The sequence below is a fragment of the Schistocerca cancellata genome, chromosome 4, assembly GCF_023864275.1.
Source record: "Schistocerca cancellata isolate TAMUIC-IGC-003103 chromosome 4, iqSchCanc2.1, whole genome shotgun sequence".
Lineage (NCBI taxonomy): Eukaryota > Metazoa > Arthropoda > Insecta > Orthoptera > Acrididae > Schistocerca > Schistocerca cancellata.
The window spans coordinates 431,861,599-431,878,584 of record NC_064629.1 but is presented as its reverse complement, the minus strand read 5'-3'; positions in this window follow the sequence as shown (position 1 = coordinate 431,878,584).

The window sequence follows — 16,986 nt, the reverse complement described above, 5'->3', positions numbered from 1 at the left end:
TTTTCAAAACTTCGTATTTATTCAAGTACAAATGCAAATTGAACAAGCTTCATACCAATGAAAAGAGGAAGTTTCAAAGGTTTTTTCATAATGTTTGAAATCAATTTGATGAGTTTAATACTTTGTAATAATTTTAATTAATTAGTTTTTAATAATTATTTAATTATTATAAATGTGATAAATGTCATAAATGTTCAATGTGGCCACCGTTCGCTGCACACCAAACATCGACACGGTAGCCAAACTCGTCTCACACACCTGAAGGCGTATTTGCTGTTACTGACTGCATGGCAGCAAATCCGGTTCTGCAGATCGTTCGAAGAGGCTGGTAAAGGCGGGACGTAAACAGCTTCCTTCACATAACCCCATAAGAAATAGTCTCAGGGTGTGAGATCACGAGATCTCGGTGGCCAGAAGAGCAGAGCCAGGTCCTCAAGTCCCCTACGATCGATCCAGCGCTGAGGAAGGGAGTCATTCAAAAAGCCTCATACATCACCGTGCCAATGGGGCGGAGCTCCATCCTGTTGTAAAATGAAGTCCTGGGAATCTTCCATAACTTGAGGGAACAGCCATTGTTCCAACATGTAAAAGTACGTGATTCCTGTTACAGTTATTTCCGCAAAGAAAAATGGCCCATAAACATTTGTACGAGATATGGCACAGAACATGTTATTCTTCGGTGAGTCTCTTTCGTGTTGCTATGGTGAATGTGGATTTCCCAAACTCTATTTGCGAACATTGTGTCTGTTGACTTTTCCAGTAAGGTGGAACGTCGCTTCATCGCTAAAAATTATATGCTGTAGAAATGCGTCATCCTGCATTTTTGCTACTCCATAACCACAAAATGCCAGACGCTTCTCTTTTTCACTGGGTTTGAGAGCCTACACAAGTTGTAATCGGTAGGACTTGTACAGCAAACGCCGTCTTAGAACTTTCCATACAGTTGGTTGGGGTATTTTAAGTTCTCGACTGGGTCTATTAGCAGGCTTGCTGGGACTGCGCACAAGACATTCTTGGACCCGTCGGACATCATCCTCTGACACACGCGGTCGGCTTGTGCTTTTTCCTTTTCACACACTTTCAGTCTGTTTAAATTGCTTAAACGAACAGCTAATGCTTTTGCGAGTTGGTGGTTGAATACCGAATTTGGTAAGAAATGCCCGCTGCACTGCAGTTTGCGACTCACTTTTCGCGAACTCAAGAAATCAGAAAACCTTGTGCTGCACAACTGACAGTGAAACAGAATGACGGCCCTATTGCCGCAAGAACTCTACCGGCCGCTTCTGAAACCATCACCGCACGCCCGCCTTCACCCGCCAAACACTTTGAAACTTCCTCTTTTCATTGGTATAACGCTTGTTCATTTTAGATTGGTACCTGAGTACATACGAAATTTTAAAAATGGGTCCATCATTTACGAGGGTGAGTCAAATGAAAACCTTAAATTTGTAATAACAAATCGAAATTTCACGCCGTTTTCCCGTAAGTTGGTAAGCGTGCTACAAACAGCGTGCAGAATGGCCTGTAGGTGGCAGCATAGTGCAGATGCACACATACCGTCACAGTATCAGTATAAAGATGCCCGCCCCACTTGCGACTTGCACAAGTGAAGAACAGCGTTCTGTGATTCGGTTTTTGCGTAGTGAAGGTGCGAAACCTTTGAAATTCATCGACGAATGAAGGTTCAGTACCGTGATGCATGTTTGTCACAGCAGCAAGTCTACGAATGGAGTAGGAAGTTCGCAAATGGTGTGACTTCAGTGGAAGATGCTCCTCGTCCAGGTCAGGCACAAAGAGTTGTGACTCCACAGAACATTGCAGCAATTGAAGCCATAGTGATGGAAACTCGCCGAGTGACACTGAATGACATTGAAGCATGTTTACAGATTAGTCATGGGTCAGCACATCACATTGTGCATGATGTGCTCCAGTTTAACAAAGTGTCTGCAAGGTGGGTGCCACGGCAGCTGACTCCTGAAATGAGACAACGACGTGTTGATGCTTGTGAAGAACTTCTTCGGCGCTTTGAACGAGAAGGTGATGGCTTCCTTGCAAGAATCGCTACTGGGGACGAAACCTGGGTTCACTTCCACCAACCGGAAACGAAGAGAGCGAGCAAGGAATGGCACCATTCCTCATCTCCAAAACCAAAGAAGTTTCGAACGGAACCATCAGCAAGGAAGGTTATGCTGACTCTCTTTTGGGACGAAAAAGGTGTCATTTTGGAACATTAAATGCTTGGGGGGGGGGGGGACCACTGTCACCAGTGCATCATACACAGATCTCCTAAAAAATCATCTGCGGCTTGCAATCAAATCAAAGCGACGTGGATTGCTGTCAGCAGGTATCCTTTTGCAACATGACAATGCAAGGCCCCACACTACCCGTACAACAGTTGCAACAATCACAGACCTGCATTTTGAGTGTCTTCCTCATCCACCATACTCACCAGACCTTGTCCCAAGTGATTTTCATATGTATGGACCACTCAAAGACGCAATGGGAGGAAAGAAGCTCCGTTCTGATGAAGAGGTACGCCACGCGGTGCGTGAGTGGTTGCGCGGACTACCAAAAGAATTTTTGCTAAAGGAATTTATGCACTTTGTAAGCGCTGGAGGACTTGCATTGAGCGTGGGGGAGATAACGTTGAAAAGTGATACAGATTTGTACCACTTCTGCACAATAAATAATATTTAAAAGATATTGAAGGTTTTCATTTGACATACCCTCGTAGAATAACCTTGTATGAAAAATCAATTTTTGTTGGCCCTGGGAGCCGTTAGATAGCAAACTGTAGCTGGCGCAAGGTACAGGATTCGGAGTTCGGAGATAATAATGTAGATGGTATGCTCGCTGGTCAACGTTATACTTCTCGATGTGCGTCTTTCCAGCAATGCATTCGGAAATGACTTCGACTGCTCGCGACCGCATTTAACAGGGCAGCTACAGGAAATCGAGGAACAAGAGGATATTTGGCGAATGGACTGGCCTGCCCGTTCCCCCTAATTGACACCAGCGAGCACGTGTGGGATGCATTGGGGAGACGTACTGTAGCGCGTGCACATGAACCAACGACCATCGTGCAGTTGCCAACCGCGCTGGTGGAACAGTGGAACCCCCTACCACAGGAAGTCAGGTACTCCTTACCAGACTTGTGGCCAACACGGGAACACGTTGCGTGGCACGCTTTGCCGTCTGTGATGATTACATACCACATCAAGAATCGTGTACCTCCTTTTGTAGTGTAACTGACTTTGAAAAAAAGCTTATTTTCTGTTCGTATCATTGTGTATTTCCTTCAATTACCTTTTGTACTCCACTGTAACACTTCTTTCATCGTATAGCTCAAGAGACATCGAGCCATGTTACGTGGCAGTGGCACATTATGAGAAAGTTACTTTCGTCCTTAAGTTTTGCACACCAGCGCTTATTGTCGGCTGCTAACCAAGATACCATCATACGGCGCTGCTAAAGTGGTCTCCAGTCCTACGACTGGATTTCTGCACCACTCCACGCTAGACTACTCTGTGCCAGCGGCTTCATCTCTGAAAAACGATCGCAATTATTGTACGAGGGGCGTTTGAAAAGTCCGTGCGAAGTCCGAGAGATGGCACCACCGGCACGTATCGAGGTCATATTTAGTTAGTAGCACCTTTGGAAAGAACACACACCAAGTTTCAGCCATATTAGTCTATTTCCTTGTGTTTGGCATTCGTGTGAATCAAGGAAGTCGAGTGATTGTCAAAAAATGGACGAAAAAGAATTTCGTGTGGTGATAAAACATTACTTTATGAAAGGCAAAACGCCTCAGGAGACTAAAGAGAAGCTTGGCAAACATTACGGTGACTCTACACCTTCGATTAGAATAGTTTATAAGTGGTTTCAAAATTTTCGGAGCGGCCATATGGGCACAAGTGATGCTGAACGTTCTGGACGCTCTCTGGAGATTGCGACTCCAGAAATCATTGATAAAATCCATGATATGGTGATGGATGACAGAAGAGTTAAGGCGCGTGAGATTGATAGTGCTGTGGGCATCTCGAATGAATGGGTTCATAATATTTTGCATAAATATTTGGACACGAGAAAGCTATCCGCAAGATGGGTTCTGCGATTGCTCACACTTGACCAAAAACGGAATCGTGTGAAGTGTTGCAAGGATGGTTTGCAGCTGTGAATCCACAGGACTTTAAGCGTCGTTTCGTTACTGTGGATGAAACATGGATACATTATCATATTCCTGAGACCAAAGAACAATCTAAACAATGGGTTACCAAGGGAGAATCTGCAACAAAAAAGGCGATGACCATTCCTTCGCCCAGAAAGGTTATGGCGATTGTCTTTTGGGATTGGCAAGGGATAATCCTCATCGACTATCTGGAAAAGGGTAAAATTATTACAGGTGCATATTATTCATCGTCATTGGACCGTTTGAAAACCGAGATGCAAGACAAACGCTGGCTATTGGGCCGCAAAAAAGCCCTTTTCCATCATGACAATGCACCAGCACACACCTCAGCAGTTGTGGTTAAAAAAATAATGGAAATAGGATTCCAACTCGTTTCTCATCCCTCCTATTCTCCAGACTTGGCTCCCTCGGACTCCTAATTGTTCCCCTATTTGAAGAAATGGCTGGCGGGACAAAGATTTTATTCAAATGAGGAGGTGATTGCAGCAACTAACAGCTATTTTGCAGACTTGGATAATTCCTATTATTCGGAAGGTATCAACAAATTAGAACAGCGTTGGACGATGTGTGAAAGTCCAAAAGGAGACTATGTCGAAAAATAAAGAAGGTTTACCCCAAACATGTAAGTAGTTTTTCTTTTTGCACAGACTTTTCAAACGCCACTCCTAGTCAATCCTTGGCTTTCCTGTAGAATTTTTACTCTCCCCCCCCCCCCCCTCCCCTATGGACCGATGACCTCAGCAGTTTGGTACCATAGGAACTTACCACCACATACACGCCCCCCCCCCCCCCCCGCCCCACCTACCCTTTCTTCCATTACAAAGCCGACGATTCTTTTATAACTCAGGATTTCTTCTTTCAACCTATCCCTTCTCTAAGTCAATTTTTATGAACAAACAAAATTACTTAAGTGCTATTCGAACGGAATCTTAAGTAAGTGATAGTTCGACGCAAAAAGTAGTCCACTTTGCTTATGTGACGTATGATATATTTTTGGGTAACTCTTCCCGTTCTGGAATGGTGTTTTTGGCTCAGAAACGGGCGGTTTGGGCAAAAAGTTGTGTGAGTTCGCAAATCTCTTGTCGACCTATGTTCATTAGTCTGGGTATTCTGACATTGGCCTCTCAATATGTATGTTCTTTACTGTCGTTTGACAGTAGCAGTTCGGTTGCATAAGATCTTACCATTACTGTCGTCTCTTGTTAACAATATCAGCTCATTCCCAAGAATTAGCAGTTTTCACTCAGTTAGTACTAGGCAGAAATCCAGTCTGCATTCGGATCGAACTTCCTCGACTCTTGTCAGTGAAGCACAAAATGGCGGCCAAAATACCTCATATAAACGGTCCGAATGTAGGGGGATTTCTTTGCAGTACTGCGTGCAAAACCACATACCTTCCATTTGCGTTAGCATCATCATCTAGCTTGTTTAAAGTAATAATAGTTTGTTGTTGTAAGTCAGTGTAATCTAAAGTACTTCGACAAGATAGTTTATGGAGATTTAAACCTCTTCTCATTTACATTATTTGTGTACAAACTAAGTATGCCGAGGGTTTATGGTAGACGGAAGGGGTGGTTCGATAGTGCATTCACAATTAACATAAATGCGAAAATCCTCAGGCGCTTTGTAGAAGACCACAGATCAATTCCCATGTAAAAAGATAGGATAATATTTCGGCTAAAAGCATGACATGTTTTTCTTGTCTTAAAGTTCTTAGAAACATGAAATATCCAGGAATCAAGCTGTAGTTCTGTCTAAAACTTGAGAGGAACGCTAAACGAGATAAGTGTTATGTTACCTTAATACAGCTACAGAGATTTACTAGGGCATGGCTTCGTCAAAGGAAGTGGCAAAAAATATCGCTATATCAATATATCGATATTTATTAAGTATAACCACATACATAACATCGATATTTGCATAATTGATGGGTCGATTAATCGATGTTTAATAGTGGACATCGAAAGTAATATTTGTATTGAGTGTATTTTCTTGATTTAGTCGCTGTAGTTCTTATCAGCAGATTTCTTGCCCACTTTAAGTACTACCAATCTTTGCAGTCTGATGGTAAATGTCTTACAGTGGGCTTAATTTAATTTCATATTCAGTGCTACAAATGAGCACCCTATACGGTATTAGGACGGTGTAACAGTTTCTTTGGTTCTTCAGTGTATATTGGTATTTTTAAAAATTTGCCCGTCCCTGTCTTGTTACAAATCCAGGGCAATTTTTTAAATTTGTAAATGATTAGTAAATGTGTTAATAGTGACTGCTACAGGCAGTATGAGAACTGCCCGCATCACATTGATCTGTCTGAGGCCAGCCAAGCGTGCGGTCTTATCTCAGCCTTTGGTGCTGTCCGCTGCAGCTACCTACGGCCCCAGCTGACTGCCGCTGTGTAACACCAGTCACCAGAAACAGGTAGCACACCTGTGGCTGCGGTGAAGGGACTGTTGTGCTGTACGTGAGACTTGCTTCGGTTTGGCAATTACTCGTACTTTTCGCTTTACTACGAGTGAAATGCGACTGACAGAAATTAATATCCTCAGTATCCTAAAATAAGAGTAACCCATTGAATTACAGACCCACTGACCTCAATTTGCAGCAGGATTTTGGAGCAAATACTGTACTCGAACATTATGAATCACCTTGAAGAAAATGACTTATTGATACATAACCAACACCGATTCAGAAAATATCGTTCTTGAGCAACACAGCTCTTTATTCCCATGAAGCAATGAGTGCTCACGACAAGGGATCTCAGATCCATTTCATATTCCTAGATTTCCAGAAGGCTTTTGATGCCGTTCCTCACAAGCGACCATTCATCAAATTGCGTGCACATGGAGAATCGTCTCAGTTGTGTGATTGGATTCGTTATTTCCTCTCAGAGAGGTCACAGTTCGTGCAAAGCTGCATGGTCATTGACGGAAACTGTTCTTTCGGGAACAGATACTACCGTCATATATAGTTAGAAATCCGATAAATTTAAGGTATACGATAAATCGCACAAATCTAAGGGCTGTCAATTCGACTAAATACCTAGGAATTACAATTACGGGCAACTCAAATTGGAAAGACCACATGGATAATATTGTGGGGAAGGCGAAACAAAGACTGCGCTTTGTTGGCAGAACACTTAGAAGATGCGACAAAGCCACTAAAGACACAGCCTACATTACACTTGTCCCTCCTCTGCTGGAATATTGCTGCGCGGTGTGGGATCCTTACCAGTTAGGATTGACGGAGGACATCGAAAAAGTGCAAAGAAGGGCAGCTCGTTTCGTGTTATCGCACAATAGGGGTGAGAAAATGGCTCTGAGCACTATGGGACTTAACTTCTGAGGTCATCAGTCCCCTAGAACTTAGAACTACTTAAACCTAAGTAACCTAGGGACATCACACACATCCATGCCCGAGGCAGGACTCGAACCTGCGACCGTAGCGGTCGCGCGGTTCCAGGCTGTAGCGTCTAGAACCGGCCGGCCAACCAGGTCGGCAATAGGGGTGAGACTGTCATTGATATGATATGCGAGTTGGGGTGGCAGTCACTGAAACAAAGGCGGTTTTCTTTGCGGCGAGATCTATTTACGAAATTTCAATCACCAACTTTCTCTTCCGAATGCGAAAATATTTTGTTGACACCCAACTACGCAGGGAGAAATGATCATCATAATAAAATAAGAGAAATCAGAGTTCGAACGGAAAGATTTAGGCGTTCCTTTTTCCCATGCGCCATTCGAGAGTGCAATGGTAGAAAATTAGTATGAAATGGTTTGATTTTGCCCGCATCTCGTGGTCGTGCGGTAGCGTTCTCGCTTCCCACGCCCGGGTTCCCGGGTTCGATTCCCGGCGGGGTCAGGGATTTTCTCTGCCTCGTGATGGCTGGGTGTTGTGTGCTGTTCTTAGGTTAGTTAGGTTTAAGTAGTTCTAAGTTCTAGGGGACTTATGACCACAGCAGTTGAGTCCCATAGTGCTCAGAGCCATTTGAACCATTTGAAATGGTTTGATGAACCCTCTGCCAGGCACTTAAGTGTGAATTGCAGAGTAACCATGTAGATGAAGATGTAGATATAAGGACTTTTTTTCACATTATAAAGAAGAATAATAAGAAAGTTTATAATTTTTTTCATATTTGGTATGATGATATCGGAAAAATCGCAACACCAAAAAAATAATTAATGCAGAACAATAAAATTTCGGGAAGACATTTGTCTACGTAGCATATGGAAGTGATTAACATTGTAAAATAACAGGTTAATGTAAGCGTGAGGGAAGCCATCGCAAATGTGATTGCTGGTACATTAATAACCGGCGTAACCGCCAGAATGTTGAATGCAAGAATTCAAACGTGCATGCATTGTGTTGTACAGGTGCCGGATGTCAGTTTGCGCGATGGAGTTCCGTGTTGTTGCACTTAGTCGGTCAATATAGAGAAAGTTAATGCTGTTCGTGGATGAAACTGGAGTTGTCGTCCGACGAAGTTTCATATGTGCTCGATAGGAGACAGATCTGGTGATCGAGAAGGCCAAGGCAACGTGTCGACATTCTGTAGAGCATGTTACAACAGTGGTATATGGACAAGCGTTAACCTGTTGGAAAACACCCCCTGGAATACTATTCGTGAATTGTAGCACAGCAGATCGAATCACTAGACTGATGTACAGATTTGCGGTCAGAGAACGTTGTATAACCACGAGAGTATTCCTGCTGTCACACAAAATCGCACCCTAGACCATAACTCCGGGTGTAGGTCCGGTGTGTCTAGCACACACGCAAGTTGGGTGCACGCCCTCAACTGGGCTCCATCTAAGCAACACACGGCCATCACTGACATCGAGGAAGAACCAGCTTTCAGCAGAAAATACAACCCACCTCCATCATCCCTTCGAATGAGCTCTTGCTTGATACTACTGAAGTCACAAATGTACGATGCGCTAGAGCCATATGCCGTACACGTTGGTCTTCCCTCTCGGCAGTGTCCCTATGCCGCCCGGACCCCGGTCTCCTTACGACTGTACAATCTCGTAAGCACTGCTGCCAGCAGTCATGAACAGTGGCTACACTCCTGCCAGCTCTTTCTGCAGTATCATAGAAGGAATATTCAGTTTCTCGTATCCATATTAGATGACCTTGTTCAAACTCAGTGAGATGTTGATAATGGCATTCTTGTCGCCTTAAAGGCATTCTTGACTAACGTCAGTTCACCACATCTTATCTCAAACGTAACTAACGCTCACGATGGTTACAGCGTGTATCCTAAACCAACCAGATTTGCATCCTCATGGTGCCCGTATTAGCGCCATTCTGATGCGACTGGCGCGGAATCTGAATAGACGTCATCTTTCAGATGTAGAAACAAACCTACCAAATTCCGTTTATGTCGCAGAACTCGTTGGTGATGCGATTTTTTCTGCCCATTAGTGTATAATGTGAATAGGTAGCGATATAACTGGCTAAGTGGTTGATCAGACAGTAGCCAAATAAATGCGATATAAAGAAGACACCTAGCGTCGTAGTGTTTGCAGCACATATTTTCCGGCATACCTCGTGTATAAGAGGCAGTCATATGAAAACGAGACAGATGAAAAAAAGTAAACAATCCTTTTATTATTTCAAAAGCAATAACTGTTAATACATTTATGCCACTGTGAGACAAGACGGTCAGTACCTTCATGGAAAAATGTTTACTTGTGCCTACAGAACCAGAATGACACTCAGGCCTGCACCTCTTCTTCCGAAGCAAATCGACGGCCAGGAATGTGTTACTCCAGTGCTCCAACAATATGGAAATCGCATAAGGAGAAATTAGGAATCTATGGAGTGTGTGTAAAGACTTTCCAGAGAAGCTTCTGCAGCGTGGTCGAAACAACCTTGGCAACATGTGGGCTGGTATTATCCTGTAGCGGAGTTATGCATCCATCAACATTCCGGGCCCCTAGACCTGATGGTGCGCTTCAGTTTTTGCAAGGTGCCCACGTACCGCTGTGCGTTAATTGCAGCACCGTGATCCAGAAAGCCAGTGAGCAGCGGGCCCTTGTAATCAAAGACAAAGGACGTCATCACTGTCCGGAGTTGGCGAACCTGTTGTTTCGTCTACGCTGCAGAAGTTTCGCTGCGAAGTCCTTATGTATCCTGGATACAGTCCCAACCTCTCTCGAAGCAGTTTGCATGTTTTTGGATCCCTGAAGAAAGACATTCGTGGCCGTCAATTTGCTTCGGACGAAGATGTGCACGCCTGGGTGCAATCATGGTTCCATCAGCAACCACAGACGTTTCTCCATGAAGATATTGGCCGTCTTGTCTCACACTGGGGTAAATGTATTAACAATTATGGCGATTACTTTTAAAATAATAAACAGTCTACTTACTTCTTTCCATCAATCTCGTTTTCATTGTCCCTCATACAATTTTTAGCCTGACAACGAGAAAGCGTATTGGTAACCACCACTTTATTGTACTACACGATGTGCTAGGTAATGGTCATTACAGTTCTTGTGGTGGCTGAACTACAGTCTAGTGTTTCCCGATGTAAATGTTTGTGTTGCAGACCGACTTTCTTATCTATTTTTATTATGTTAATTGAAGCAGGAAAGGAAAACAAAGGAAAGGAGCTAATTGTCGGCTGCATCCGGACTTCTGCGCATTCAGCGGCGACGAAAGGAAATGTATGCTGGACCGGGATTCGAACTCTGGATCTCCTGCTTACTGTTTTTTCTACGCCACCTTTTTCTGAAAAAAAGGGGAGGAGGGAATGGTCTCTGTGGGAAAGTGGGCAGGGGTCATTTTACGAGGCCTGGCCACAATGTCTCCGTCATTTATTTAGTGACAAAAAATAAATCCGCCTTTTCCATAACATGTCTCTCTCGCCAATATTTTAAAAGAAGAAAGGATACGTACTAATTACGCGAGAAAAAAGAAAACAAACACAAGTTAACACTTCTGAAACACGCACATGTGACGTCGATATTCCACGAACGCCGCCGCCCCATCTTTATGGCTGAAACGTCCCCTTTGAACAATTATACATGACTGTGCTTAAACTGACACAATATTTTTTAGCGCAACGCAATCTGACTTTGAATAATCCCTACAAATAATGGCCCTGACTAACATTAACCTATACCTTTCACAAATCACTTACCTCACAAAAATCTTCGTTACTCGAACTACTGCAGATACCTTTCACAAATCACTTACCTCACAAAAATCTTCGTTACTCGAACTACTGCAATACAGCGAGCGCCACTACTGCCAGCTAAATAAAGTATTCAAACTACTGAAGGCACTAACTACTGATAGGCATAGTTAGCAAATGAAAGATTTTGATAGAGAACAAACAATGTATTTACCTTGATAGTGTTCAAAAGTCGTAATATCTATATTAGTCCATGATATCCAATATTACAAATTTACTGTCTCTGTCCAGATCATCCGCTCTAAAAACTCCGCCATCTCACTCCCCACATCCACCACTGCTGGCGGCTCACCCCCAACTGCGCAACGCTACGCGCTGTTAACAGCCAACTGCCCAACACTACAATGGCGAATATTATTTCAACAATGCAAACCAACCACAGCCTTCACGCAGCACAGCCAGTGATTTTCATATAGATCGCTACGTGGCGTTACCAATATAAAAACCTAAACAGCCTACTTACATGGCTTTTGTTCTCGTATTATTTTTTTATTTATTTATTTAAATGTCAAGTTCCGTAGGATCAAATTGAGGAGCAAATCTCTAAGGTCATGGAACGTGTCAGAACATGGTTCAAATGGCTCTGAGCACTATGGGACTTAACATCTATGGTCATCAGTCCCCTAGAACTTAGAACTACCTATACCTAACTAACCTAAGGACAGCACACAACACCCAGCCATCACGAGGCAGAGAAAATCCCTGACCCCGCCGGGAATCGAACCCGGGAACCCGGGCGTGGGAAGCGAGAACGCTACCGCACAACCACGAGAGTCAGAACATGAACTTACAACATAAAAAGTAATAACAGATAAAAATAAATGTTCATGAACCTGAAAGAAAATCAGTCCATAAGTTTAAGCAAACGCTATCAGCAATAAAATGAGAATCATCTTAATTTTTCAAGGAACTACTCGACAGAATAGAAGGAGTGACCCATGAGGAAACTCTTCAGTTTCGATTTGAAAGCTCGTGGATTACTGCTAAGATTTTTGAATTCGAGTGGCAGCTTATTGAAAATGAGGTCATGTACTGCTCTACTTGAAACCGAGTCAATGTTGCACACAACATTCTTCACTACCAAGCTAGTGTCATCAGCAAACAGAAATATTTTAGAGTTACCCATAATACTAGAGGGCATATCATTTATATAAATAAGGAACAGGAGCGGCCCCAACACCGATCCCTGGGGCACCCCCCACTTGACAGTACCCCACTCAGATCCCACATCACAGCCGTTATCAACATTGTGAATAATGACCTTTTGCTGCCTGTTGCTAAAGTAAGAGGTGAACCAATTGTGAGCTACTCCCCTTATTCCGTAATGGTCCAAATTCTGGAGCAATATTGTGTGATCAACACAGTCAAATGCCTTTATTAAATAAAAAAATACGCCAAGCGTTCGAAACTTTTTGTTTGGCCCGTCCAGTACCTCACAGAGAAAAGAGAATATAGCATTTTCAGTTGTCAAACGACTTCTAAAGCCGAACTGTACATTTGATAGCAAATCGTGTGATATAAAATGATCAATTAACCTTACATACACAGCCTTTTCAATAACTTTTGCAAACACTGATGGCATAGAAATAGGTCTAAAATTATCTACATTATCCCTTTCTCCCTTTTTATAAAGCGGCTTTACTACTGAGTACTTTAATCGCTCAGGAAACTGACCATTCCTAAAGGAAAAATTACAAGTATGGCTAAATACAGGGCTAACAAGTGCAGCACAGTACTTTAATATTCTACTAGACACATCATAACCATGAGAGTCCTTAGTCTTCAGTGATTTGATTATTGTCTCAATCTCCGTCTTGTCTGTATCACAGAGGAGTATTTCAGACGTCAATCTCGGAAAGGCATTTGCTAAGAAATTTATATGATTTTCTGTAGATACTACATATTTATTTAATTCACCAGCAATGCTCAGAAAATGGTTGTTAAATACTGTACATATATCTCATTTATTAGTAACAGAAATATTATTACTGCAAACTGACTTTATATCGTCAACCTTGTGCTGCTGACCAGACACTTCCTTCACAACTGACCATATGGCTTTAATTTTATCCTGTGAATTAGCTATTCTATTTGCATACCACATACTTTTTGCCTTGCTAATAACATTTTTAAGCACCTTACAATACTGTTTGTAATGGGCTACTGTAGCTTGATTGTGACTACTTCTAACATTTTGATATAATTCCCGCTTTGTTCTACATGATATCCTTATCCCACTAGTCACCCAACCGGGCTGTCCATTTTCTAGATACCGTTACCTGTTCAACCATTTATGTGTGGATAATCAAATTCATCTCTTGCCGTGAATGACCCAGCTGCGGGGCGGATCGCGGAAGATGCTCCGCAATAAGTATTGTTGTACTTAGGGTTCTTCACAGTAGAGCAACGCCGATCATTTAAATAGTTTCAATAATCCATGAGACCTGTGACACCATCTCCAAACAAATAATAAATCGCTTGATCTCTGATCCACATGACGGCGTGGTGTTTCGTCCTCAGGTAATATACAGCTTCCGGGCAGAGGAGAGTCAATGAGTCAACATAAGCGGGCGACATCCGTAAAAAGAGATCCAAAATTTGACACACAAGATACCAGATCTCTTCCGCCGACCCACAATGTAGCCGGTGTTCGCCTGTATCCTGGTCGTTGCAGTTCACTCATGAAGGCGGATCGGCGAGATGGATTCTAAGTTGTCTCTTTCGAGCACTCTGGATATGTTGCAAGAAGCTCCGATAGCTAAGGATCCTCGTGTGTGGGATGTCGCCCGTGAAGTCGATACCAAGACAGCGGATTGTATCGCACAGTCTGAGCGGGGCAACGCTTGCAGATGTCATCCAAGCACCGTAAGTGGCTAACCAATCCATGGCTCTGTGGACATCGTGTCCGTCACTAAGAGCTGACGTCAGATCATCTGTATAGGTAGTGCACTTGAAACCGACACCATCGAGAGATAACGCCGTGAGGCAATGTCGCAGACAGCACAACTGTTCGAATGCTAAAGCGTACGGTATTGCCGGTAAGGGGCATCCTTGTCTAACAGAGCGGCGAATCTGCAAAGTGTTCGACAGTCTACCATTGACAAGCAGTTTCGTTGTTGCGACAAGTAGCAGACGGGGTACCACGTCGACGAAAGCGCGTATTCTGAAGGACAGTGGTTAAGTACATATTACTGACGTGATCAAATGCTTGACTGAAGTCTATCGCCGCCATTGCTCCCGGTACGCGACGCACCTTAGCGAGGTTAGTCAGGTCCGCGCAGCGACACATGTCGGCACGGATATTATGCGTCCCACGCCGAATTCTAGCTGCCAATAGGCGTGTCAAGATTTTCATATCACAGTTCATCGAAGTTAGAGGTCGCTAGTCCGCAATACGTGATCCTCAGCAAAGTTTACGGATTAGGATGACACCTTCCACGGAGGCAATCGGAAGTTGCACCTCTGGCGTTTGAGCTCTTGACGTATAATCTTTCAATAGGGTACCAGAAGCCTCTGGAACGTCTTATAAAAATCCAGGAGTAATCCATCCGATACTGGTATTTAACTAGGTGCCCCTTTTCCTATGGCATTCAATACTTCTTCTTCAGCCACAGGTTCAAAAAAATGGTTCAAATGGCCCTGAGCACTATGGAACTTAACATCTGAGGTCATCAGTGCCCTAGAACTAAAAACTACTTGAACCTAACTAACCTAAGGACATCACACACATCCATGCCCGAGGCAGGATTCGAACCTGCCACCGTAGCGGTCGCGCGATTCCAGCCTGAAGCGCCTAGAACCGCCTGGCCATAGCGGCCGGCCAATGATCTCTCGATCCGATCTCTTCTCAGCGTTCAGCTGAGAAAAATGGGTTAAGTATGCATTGATAATGCCTCTTTGCGTGATACGGCGTACGCCATCTTCTGTCATCACTTCCTGGATAAAAGTCCTGCGCCTGCACTTTCGTCCCAAGGCTATATGGTAAACGGGGGGTCGTTCCGTGACGATTCCGACCGATTGACGCGCACAAATGATCGTCCCTTCCAAATGTTGACACATTAATGTCACAATCTCCGCTTTCGCTCGGTTGGCAGCCATCTGGTGGTCCGATGATGAGGGCATAACGGGGTATTGCCTGAGGATGGCGTAGTAGAACTCAGTAGTACTGTGCTTCCTCGCCACAGCTTCCTTACTAAATGTCTTCAAGGTGTGGCGGAGGCTCAGCTTGGCACAGTCCAGCCACCACTGTAATACTGACGTATATATTCCTCGTCGTCGTAGGCACAGTCTCAACGTGTCGTCCGGCGCCGCCTGGCATTCTTGTAAAGTTAGGTGAGCGGTGTTAAATTTGCGCCGGTTGCGGCTGCGCCACACCCGTTGGCGTCCAAGCGTGGTGTAACAGATGTAAGCAGTGTGGTCAGTAAATGCTGCCGGCCACAACTCGCCTGCCAGACGTCATCTCTGAGAGAGCGGGAGGGATATATCCTGTTAGTTCTACGAGACGAATGTTCCGTGAAGTGCGTGAAACCCGGACGGTCAGCATAGATGATGTCCCAAGTGTCTACCAAACAGAGTTCACGAATGACAGTGTCGAGTGCTGGACGCGGTGAATGGTGAGGAATTTGGTCTTTGGGAGATTTTGTACAATTTAAATAGCCCCGGATGACCATATCATCTATCCGTCCTTGGCATAATTGCGTTAATTCCTCAGAAAATAAGAGCGTGCGTTCACGCCTCTTGCAGGCACCCGAAGGTGCGTAAACATTGAAGAGGTGTATCCCTTGGACGGTAAGCGACGTGCCCCTGGCATTCGGTAGGTAACATACATCGGTGGCTGCTAAACCTTCTTGTGAAGAATTGCGACGCCACTGCCCATGTCCGATGCATGAGGTATGCGAGTCGCGTATCCAAAGATCTCCAAGAAGCCAAAAATGTATATCTCTAGCAATAGGGTCACGCCAATGTTAGTAGCACAAAGTGTATGGTGTAAAATGACAGCTTCGCGCGCGACCAGATGGCGCTGATGTTGAAATTTTGATATGACTGTTGTTCGCCCTTTAAGGTAGTGGTAGTTGTCAGTGTGAACACTGTCGACGAGTTATGTCACCACAACGACACCCTGTCGTCTCTATTATCATGCCGTCTACGGGTGATGGGGGTGGGGCAGAGGTTAGTGTAACTGCCCCTCTTCTACTAGTGCTGTGCCTGCCAAAGAGTCTTCTTCTACATCTACATCTACATCCATACTCCGCAAGTCACGTGACGGTGTGTGGCGGAGGGTACCTTGAGTACCTCTATCGGTTCTCCCTTCTATTCCAGTCTCGTATTGTTCGTGGAAAGAAGGATTGTCGGTATGCCTCTGTGTGGGCTCTAATCTCTCTGATTTTATCCTCATGGTCTCTTCGCGAGATATACGTAGGAGGGAGCAATATACTGCTTGACTCTTCGGTGAAGGTATGTTCTCGAAACTTTGACAAAAGCCCGTACCGAGCTACTGAGCGTCTCTCCTGCAGAGTCTTCCACTGGAGTTCATCTATCATCTCCGTAACGCTTTCGCGATTACTAAATGATCCTGTAACGAAGCGCGCTGCTCTCCGTT